We start from the raw sequence: 9,078 nt of genomic DNA, 5'->3' as shown, positions 1-9,078 counted from the left end.
TGCTTCTGTCTAGTTGTTACCCGTTTCCCGGAGGCAAATCCACACCTGTGCCACAGTTTCTGCATCTGTGAAATGGAATAATTGTGCGTATCTCGTACCGTCGTCCTAAGGACGAAATCAAGGACGTTTAAGGCACTTAGAGCTGCACCTGACTCGCTAAGCACAGCGACTGCCTACAAGAGTCCCATTTGCAACCGAGGAGACTGAGGCTTGGATAGGAAGTAGCTTGGCTAGAACGGATAGTAATTGGCGAAGGCGGTTGGGAAGCATCTCTGCCTGCCTCGGAGGAACCTCTCCACCATACTCCCCCAGTCCTTTTCCTATGGGAGCCTGAGGGGGCGGTAATTGCCTTTACATCAGCATGTGTATTTATTTACTAGGATCCCCTCTTATCAAATGGCTGCTTTCTGGGCATTTTAATAACGCCAATTAAGGTGGTGAAGTTCTGTAACTTGTTCTGTACACCTTCAGTTAGGGTGAGGTTCCAAGATCCAGCTAATAAATCCCATCAATATGAAAATCAGAAATGGATTTCTGAACACATTAAGATGTGAGATATACGAGTGGAGATAATTATGATTAGGTGTGGAAAATGCCGTTAGTGGAAAGCACAGGGTGCCAAGTGGGGTCTGGTTAGGGACAGATGTAACTGCCTGTGAGGGGTAGGACAGAAGCTGCGGACTTTGACGGATGGGTAGGAGTTGGCCAGGTGGAAAAGTAAAGGGAAGTTGATGGGAGCATCCCAGACCGGGGCCATGGTGTGTACAAAGGAATAAGGTGTGATAATTCAGAGTCCTTTCTTGGGAACTGGAGTACCAGATGGAGGATGAGAATGAAATGGAGAGTTGGACTTTTTCTTTTTAATTCATGAGACACACAGAGAGAGGCAGAGGCGTAGGCAGAGGGAGAAGCAGGCTCTCCCAGGACCCTGGGATCATTACTTGAGCTGAAGGCGGTCACTCAACCACTGAGCCACCCAGCTGTCCTGAGATCCGGACATATTATGAAGGTTATGTTCTTGAGGTATCTGCAAACCAACAGAAGTTTCTCAGAAGGAGAGAGAAAGGTTCAGCTATGTACTTTACATGGCTCCCTAGGAGGCAGTGAAGAGGATATGGGAAGCAGTTCCTAAGATGTCACCAATGATCCTGAACTCCAGTATTCACACTCTAGTAAGATTCCTTCCCCTTAAGTATGGGCTATGTTTATTGATTCCATTCTAATGAAGAGACTGTATTAGAAGTGATGGATTGTTATTTCTGAGATTAGTTTACAAAAACTGTGGCTTTTGTCTTGGGCACTCTCTTTCTCTCTTGTTCACTTGTTCTTGGGGAAGACATGTACCATGTTATGAGCTGTCTTATGGAGAAGCCTATGTGTCAAAGGGCTGATGTCTCTCTTCGATAGCTAGCAAGGACTTGAGGACTTCTAACAGTCAAGTGAGTGAGCTTGGGGGTGGATCCTCCCCTAGGCAGGCCTTGGAATGATTTTGGCCATGGCCAACACCTGATGGCATTGCTGTGACAGCCCTAAGAGGTACTCAGCTTAGCCATTACCAGGCTTCTGACCCCAAAAAACTGTGGGACAATATGTTTGTGGTTTTAAGTTTTAATGAAATTTTAAAGTAATTTTTTATATATCAATAGCAAAATAGATAATATAGAGAGGAGGGGTGAGAGACAAAGCAGGGAGATTGGGAGGAGACTGTTGTTGTAGGCTAGGAAGAGATGATGAGAATTGGAATCAGGACAGTGGCTGTAGGGTGGAAGAGCAGGACACAAATTTGAGATATGTCTGGAAATAAAAGGAGGACATTTGGCAATGGAGTTGCATGTGGAATGAGGAAGAAGGCAAAGGAGAGAACAGTGTCAGTGTTTAGTAACAATGTGGGAGATGGTATTAGCTAGAGTTGCTAGCATGCAGGCCATAGGGATGAGTTTAAAAAGTATTTGCTTAAGATTTCTGGCAACAAGATAGATCAACACACAGACTCTAGGGTGGACAAAGATAAAACAGTTACTGTGGTCTGGGGAAGAAATACTGCAGTAAAACAGAATCAAGGAAGTGAGAACTGAAGGGAGCTCTCTTCTCTGAGTTAGATTTACTTGTCAAAGTATATGGGGTGCTACTCTCCTTTTCATCTAGTCATTCATTCAGCAAATATTTAGTAAATGCCTTCTTTGTACTAGGCACTGTTTTAGGCACTGAGGACACAAAAATGAGCACAAAAGTCCCTGTCTTCATGGCATTTATTTTGACTGTGGGAAGAGAAACAATACCATATTTAGCTTCTGGCTGTTATTCTCTCCAACACTGTTTCTGTTTTATTCTTTGATAATTTCAATATACACAGAGATGATCCTTCCAAGATTTTGTCCTCTCAATTTCTTGCTTCAGAGATCTTGTCTTTTCACTTCAGCCACTCACTCATGGTCATACCACTGGCCTTGCCATGGATCTGATTTTCTAAGTAACACCTCATACCTTTCCAGTTATTCTCTCTCATATTCTGACTCCATCGAATCCTTCAACTCCAGCAACTGAAATCTAGTAATCCTACATTTTGCGTTTCCTCTCTCTGTTAATGTTCTCTCTTCTAGCTATATCAGCCAGGATAGGATAAGTGGTAATGGAGTAACAATCTCAAAATTTCAGACTTACATTTAAGGTTTACATTTTAAGCTTTAACACAATAAGGTTTTATTTCTTGCTCATACAACTTGAACATGATGGGGCTCTGCTTATTGTAGTCAGAAACCCAGGCTGACAGAAAAGCCAACATCTTAAGCAACATCTTATGTTGGTCACTAGGCCAGAGGGAAAAGAGAACTCTGAGGGTTTTGTCATCAATTATATGCTCCAGCTAAGATCTGTTACTAGATGGCCAAAACTAGTCACATGGCCATGCCCAACGTCAAGTGAACAGGAAAGTGCATTTCTACCCAAAGTCCAAAAGGTTGAAGTGGAAGGGTGAAGTGGAGAACTGAAATATTTATGAATAGCACTTAGATTCCCATGCCAGCTTAAATTCCATGGTCAATCTTTAGCATCATTCCCTCATGATCACCCTTAACAATCATGTGTCTCTTCTGTTTGTTGTATTCCCTTGGCAAAACCATCACCTTGGTTCAATACAACTTTCCACCTTCACTCATGCAGCTGAAATAATTACACCTCTTGGAGTTGCCAATAACCTCTTAGAACAGGATTCTTTAGCTTACCTAGTTTGGGTGGCACTGATATTCCTGGCTTTCATATTTCAGAATTGGGGGTTAAGTGTGGGCAGGAGCATTCAGAGAAGACTTTTTTCCTTTTCTTTTTTTCTTTCTTTCCCTTCTTTCTTTCTTTCTTTTTTAGTTTTTTTTTTTTTTTTAAGTGAGGTTTACACCAAATGTGGGACTTGAACTCACAAACCTGAGATCAAGAGTCTCATGCTATACCAACTGGGCCATTCAGGCACCCCTGGAGAAGACTTTCTTGAGAGAGAGAGGAGACATTTGTTCATTGTTCATTGATCCCCTGCTGTGAATCACTCTGCATGCGTAACTGCCATGGACTACACTCTTAAAAATTGGGAGGACTTGCTTCTTTGCTTCTTTGATTGCCAGAGAGAAAAGGAGAAGATATTTGGGATGGGGTCATGGCGAAGAGATACATGAACGTGTACCGGTAGGAAATAGCATTAGTCTGTCAGGGCAACAGTGATGATGAGGCATGTTGCTTCTGCTTCCTAAGCATCTCTTTTTTTCTTTTGTAATTTTATTTATGTGAAAGAGAGAGAGAGAGAGAGAGAGAAAGGCAGAGACACAGGCAGAGGGAGAAGCAGGCTCCATGCAGGGAACCCAATGCGGGACTAGATCCCAGGATCACGCCCGGGGCCAAAGGCAGGCACCAAACCACTGAGCCACCCAGCGATCCCCAACGCAAGCATCTCTTGAATTCAGTTGTCTCCCAGTATTCCTACTGCCACGGCCAAAGTCTATCATCATCATCATCTCTCATCTCTCATCTGGATGACTTTAACTCCTCCCAGCTGATTTTGCCAATGCTAGCCTTAACTCCTGCCCAGTCTATTCTTTAAGAGGAAGTCACAATGATCTTCCTAAAATGAATCTTTTTAAAATCATGTTACTTCCTGGCTTGAATCTCTGGATGCCCACTGCTTTCGGAATGAAGCCAGGACTTTTTAGCTGCTCCCCCACCACCCTCAGGGTCTAAATCTGTGCTGTCCATTATGTTAGCCACTGACTTCATGTGGCTATGGAGTGCTCAAAATGTGGCTAGTCTGATTTTAGATGTGCTATAAATGTAAGATATACTCCAGATTTCAAAGATGTAATTCAAAGAGAATGTAAAATATCTCATTAACAATTTAAAAATATTGGCTATGTACTGAAATATTTGTATATATTGGGTGAAATAAAATATATTATTAAAATTAATCTCACTCATTTTTTTTACCTTCTTCAGTGTACCTACTAGAAAATGTGAAATCACATATGTGGTTCATATTGTACTTATATTGGACTGTGTTGATTAAACCTACATACCCCTCTGGCTTTATCTTTCTCCACTCCTTGAATTTTAGTTAAGGCTATTAAAAATAAGAGAAACTGACTTTGAAAGGAAATGAAAACTCAGAGTTTGGGGAATTGACTGGAAGGGGCTTCTGACTCAAAGGAATTGTTGATTAAGCAGTCTGGGGGTTCTCATCCGCAGAGGTTCACAGATGTTATTGTCACTCAACTCCATTTCTGGGTCTTACATTCCACATTTCAAATTCCTAGGAAGAGAGAATCCAATTAGATCAGTTTATTTATTTATTTTTAAGAGGATCTATTTATTCATTTGAGAGAGAGAGTGAGCATGGGTTGGGGGAGGGGCAAAGGGAGAAGGAGGGAGAATCTCAAGTAGACTCCGCATTGAGCATTCCCAACCCCCTCGTTGTGGGGTCTATCTCACAACCCTGAGATCATGACCCCAGCTGAAATCGAGAGTTGGAGGCTTAATAGGCTGAGCCACCCAGGGGCCCCTGATTAGATCAGTTTAAATCAGATGTGTCTATTCCTGGGTCAATCCATTAAGGACTCATCATGAGCTGCCTACTGCACATTTCCCCCCCCACCCCTCCAGCCATTACGGTAACCTCTAGGAGTTAAGGGTCAGATAGTAAATTTTGTATGCATTGCAAGCCACAGTGTCTCTGTCACAACTACTTCGCTCTGCTCTGTACAGCAAAAGCAGTCAAGAGACAAATACATAGTGGATGAAGGATACGACTATGTTTCAATAAAACTTATTTATAAAACCAGGAAGTGGGCCGTGTTTCACCAACCCCTACACTTTATTTTCTGTTCCCATTACGTGTACTACCCTTTTCCACCTTCCTTCCAACAAGCTGCTAGTTACTCTTCAGTTCTTGGTTTAGATGCCACTTCTTGGAAATTTCCTTAACTCTTTCCTTGGCCAGTTAATGGTCTCTTCTCTAGGAAGCTCTAGGAGCTTCCACAAGCTTCCACTCCTATACCGCATCCAAGCACTTCTCATTGCCATTGTTCTGTTCCAAGCACTAGATTACTAGTCTGAGTCTCATTTGTCATTATGAACCCAGAACCCAACATACTTAGTAATTATTGGATGGGTGAAAGAAGCCATGAACCTGTGGCTGGCAGTCAGAACAGACGTCTGAGATCTTAGGACACTAGTGAGAATTCTGGGATTTTGTATTAGCTGCATGATATCCGCTTCCTCCCTTTGTTGCCCCTCTGAATCCCAGAGATCAGGCAGTGGATAAGGGATAGGGGAGGCTCCAGGCTGGGCAGAGGTTCATGGTCCTGGTGATTTCCATGCCATCCAAGCCTTGCCTGTCAGGGGCTTAGGGCCATGTTCTCTAGAAGCACCATGTAATAAGTGGAAACTCCATGACCGCAGGAAAGCACAGATGATGTGAGTGTTTTAAGATTGACAAATGGGGGATGCCTGGGTGGCTCAGTGGTTGAGCATCTGCTTTCTGTTCAGGGTGTGATCCCAGAGTCCTGGGATCAAGTCCCACATCGGGTTCCCTGCATGGAGCCCGTTTCTCCTCTCTCTGCCTATGTCTCTGCCTCTCTCTCTCTGTCTCTCATAAATAAATAAAATCATTTTTTGTTTAAAAACATATGAAAATGGTGGGGCACCTGGGTGGCTCAGTCGGTCAAGCAGTTAAGCATCTGCCTTCAGCTCAGGTTGTAATCCCAGGGTCCTGGGATTGAGCCCCAAGATGAGCCCTGTGTCAAGTCCCACATCTGGATGCCTACTCAGCAAGGAGCCTGCTTCTCCCTCTCTCCCTCCCCATGCTTGCGCGCGCTCTCTCTCGGTCAAATAAATAAATAAAATCTTAAAAAAAATTAAGGTGTGACCAGTGGGAAATTCTAGGGACATCAAGGCTTGGATAGTGTGATAAGCCAAGCCCCAACTGGAGTGAAACCACATGCTCTCATCCAGTCCCTGGAGCTGGTCTTCCTGTTTTGTTGTGAGATTCCCTGTGAAGACACCACCAGCTCAGGAGGGGGGGTTTCTCAGAGAGATAAGGGGGCAGCATTGGCCAAGGGAAGCCTTGGCCTCACAGTCACCCAGAGCCATAATTACAGGGGCTGCAGAATGGGCTTCCTTGACCCAAGGTTTTGTGAGTAATGTCCAACAGAACCTGGACAAGGGTACAGGAGACTATGAGGCTACACTACATGGTTGTAGCCTCTGCAAGGCTTCATCTAGTTCAGCATATTATTGCTTATTGCCTCAAGAGAGTAAAGGAGTTTCTTCTCTTAAGGGTCACATGTCACACCTTTGGGCAATACACACTCGCTAGGGCTTTTTCTGAGTGTTGTGCCAAGGAGACTGAGAATATAACATAAATGGAAACTTCTGGTTTTTCAGTCCTTGAGTGGCTTACCTGGGTCCCTGATGGGGATGGTGGGCTGGGGTGAATGACGTGAGACCACCGGGAGCACGTCTTCCATAACATACAGCTGACGATCAGCAGAGTGGACAAGGACAACAGGGCCGGGATGATGATCACCGCAGCCTGCAAGCCACCCACATCTGGCCAAAGGGACTGAAGTGTCAAGGCAGGAGTAGCAGACTGCTCTCCAGGGGAAGGCTGTGCTCCTGCCCTCAGTAGCTGTGTCCACACAAGATTGAGATCCCAAGTCTAGAGGAGGTATGGTATAGCGCAAGAACAGACTTGGAGGTGAAGATTGAGTGACCTTGGGCAAGTAGCCAATAGTTCTATTTCCCCCACTGGTTGGCACTTAGAAGTACATGGTACTTGGTCCATGTTTGTGGACTCTAAGTGAGAGAAGTGATATGAATAACACCTTGTGCTTTATATGCCTTGTCTTGTCCAACCTGGCAAGCTGCCTGTAATATTCCCATCTACCAGATGGGGAAGCTGAGATGCAGAGGCTGGCTTGTCTGAGGTTAAAAAGTTAGTAAAGGGCAGAAGTAGGATTTGAACCCAGGTCTGCATGCTGCCAGGACTTCAAGCTATCCATGTGATTCCCAACAAGAATGGGCCGGGCATGTGGGCCAGCCCAGCAAGACAACACCTGGCACATGATAGTCCTTCAATAAGTTCCAGCTCTCATTAGATAGTAATATTAGTTTGACTCATTGGGTCCTCATCGGAAGGATAGATGTTATTACTCCGGTTTCTCAGGAAAGCGGAAGCTAGGGAGGTGAAGTGTCTTCCTTAAGATCACCCAGCTGGGAAGTGGCAAGCCTAAGACTCAAACCCAGGCTGACTCCCCTTTTCTCATGTAGGCTAACGTGCTTAAGTAGTAGAGAAATCCAGTACTCCTGCCTCAGTTTATCCAGCTGAAAAATAGGAAGATGTCATTGGAAAAGCAGTAACAGAGGGATCTTTAAAGGATCATCCTATGACAAGGAGGCCAGTCTTGTCTGGGGGGACCCAGAAGACGGGGCTAGAACCAATGGGGACGCAAGGGGACCCATATAAGGAAAGGTCTCCTAATCATTATGGTCCAGTAGTGGGATGGGCTGCAGCAGAGCTAGTGAGCTCCCTGCCACCAGACACTTTACCCAGGAATGCTGTGGTATGGGAGACAGCAAGAATCACATACAAAGGGTTCTGCTGGTCGGAGGAACAATGTGGGAGCTCTGGATCCTGTTTCCTGGAACTGCCAGCTTGCTGTACCTGTCCTCTCTGGGGCTCCTGAGATAAGGGAGTCGGGCCGAGCAATATGGCTCTGAAATAGCCCCCAGTGCTTCCAGGAGAATTCTCCCTTCCAACTTTCTCTCTACCACATGCTGCAGCCTCACCAGCCTTCTCTTGGCCTCCAGTTTTGCTCTACCCCATGCAACTATGGCCTCACCCCTGCCATGATTAATGCCTTCTCATGGCTCCACAGTGCCCGCAGATGCCGCACAGCATGGCGTGACCTGCCCTGCTTTCCTCTCCAGCTGCATCTCTCTGCCCGCTGGGTCATGTTCCACCCTCAGCCACATCAACCCCATTTCTGGCCCCCCTAACCCTTGCACATGCCGTTCCCTCTTCCTGGAACACTTTACCCACTTCTTACTCATCCTGCAGGCCTCAGCTTCAGCAGTACCTCCTCCCGCAGCCTCTTCTCTAGCCTTCCCTCTGCACATGCTCTGTGACCGTCTGGTCGCTGTCAACTCTTGGATAGAGACCTGGGATGCACCTGTCATTGCTTATCTCAGTGATAGCACATAGTAGATACTCTCTACAGGTTTGTTAGGTGAGTGATTGAATAAGAGAGAGAGAGAGAGTTGATAACACAGTGGGGCTGTTTTGGAGGAGAACAGAGAAGGACGGAGGGGTCCTCTGGCCCGGGCCTCCCCCACCCCACAGGTAATGTCACCTTTTCTCCATTTAAGTCTTGCCCAAAGTCAACATTTCTCTGGACTGAGCTCGGGGAGGGTGCACCCAGGCTTGGCTGAACAAACATGACCTTCACCACTTGACCACCCCACCCCCATTCAGTTCTAGTCATTTGACTCCAGCCCAAGGGCTATATCTGGTTCATCAGCTTCCCTCTTTGAGAATTAGCCAGTACT

The sequence above is a fragment of the Canis lupus genome, chromosome 5, assembly GCF_048164855.1.
Source record: "Canis lupus baileyi chromosome 5, mCanLup2.hap1, whole genome shotgun sequence".
Taxonomy (NCBI): Eukaryota; Metazoa; Chordata; class Mammalia; order Carnivora; family Canidae; genus Canis; species Canis lupus.
The sequence above is the reverse complement of the archived record's forward strand: the minus strand, read 5'-3'. Positions refer to the sequence as shown.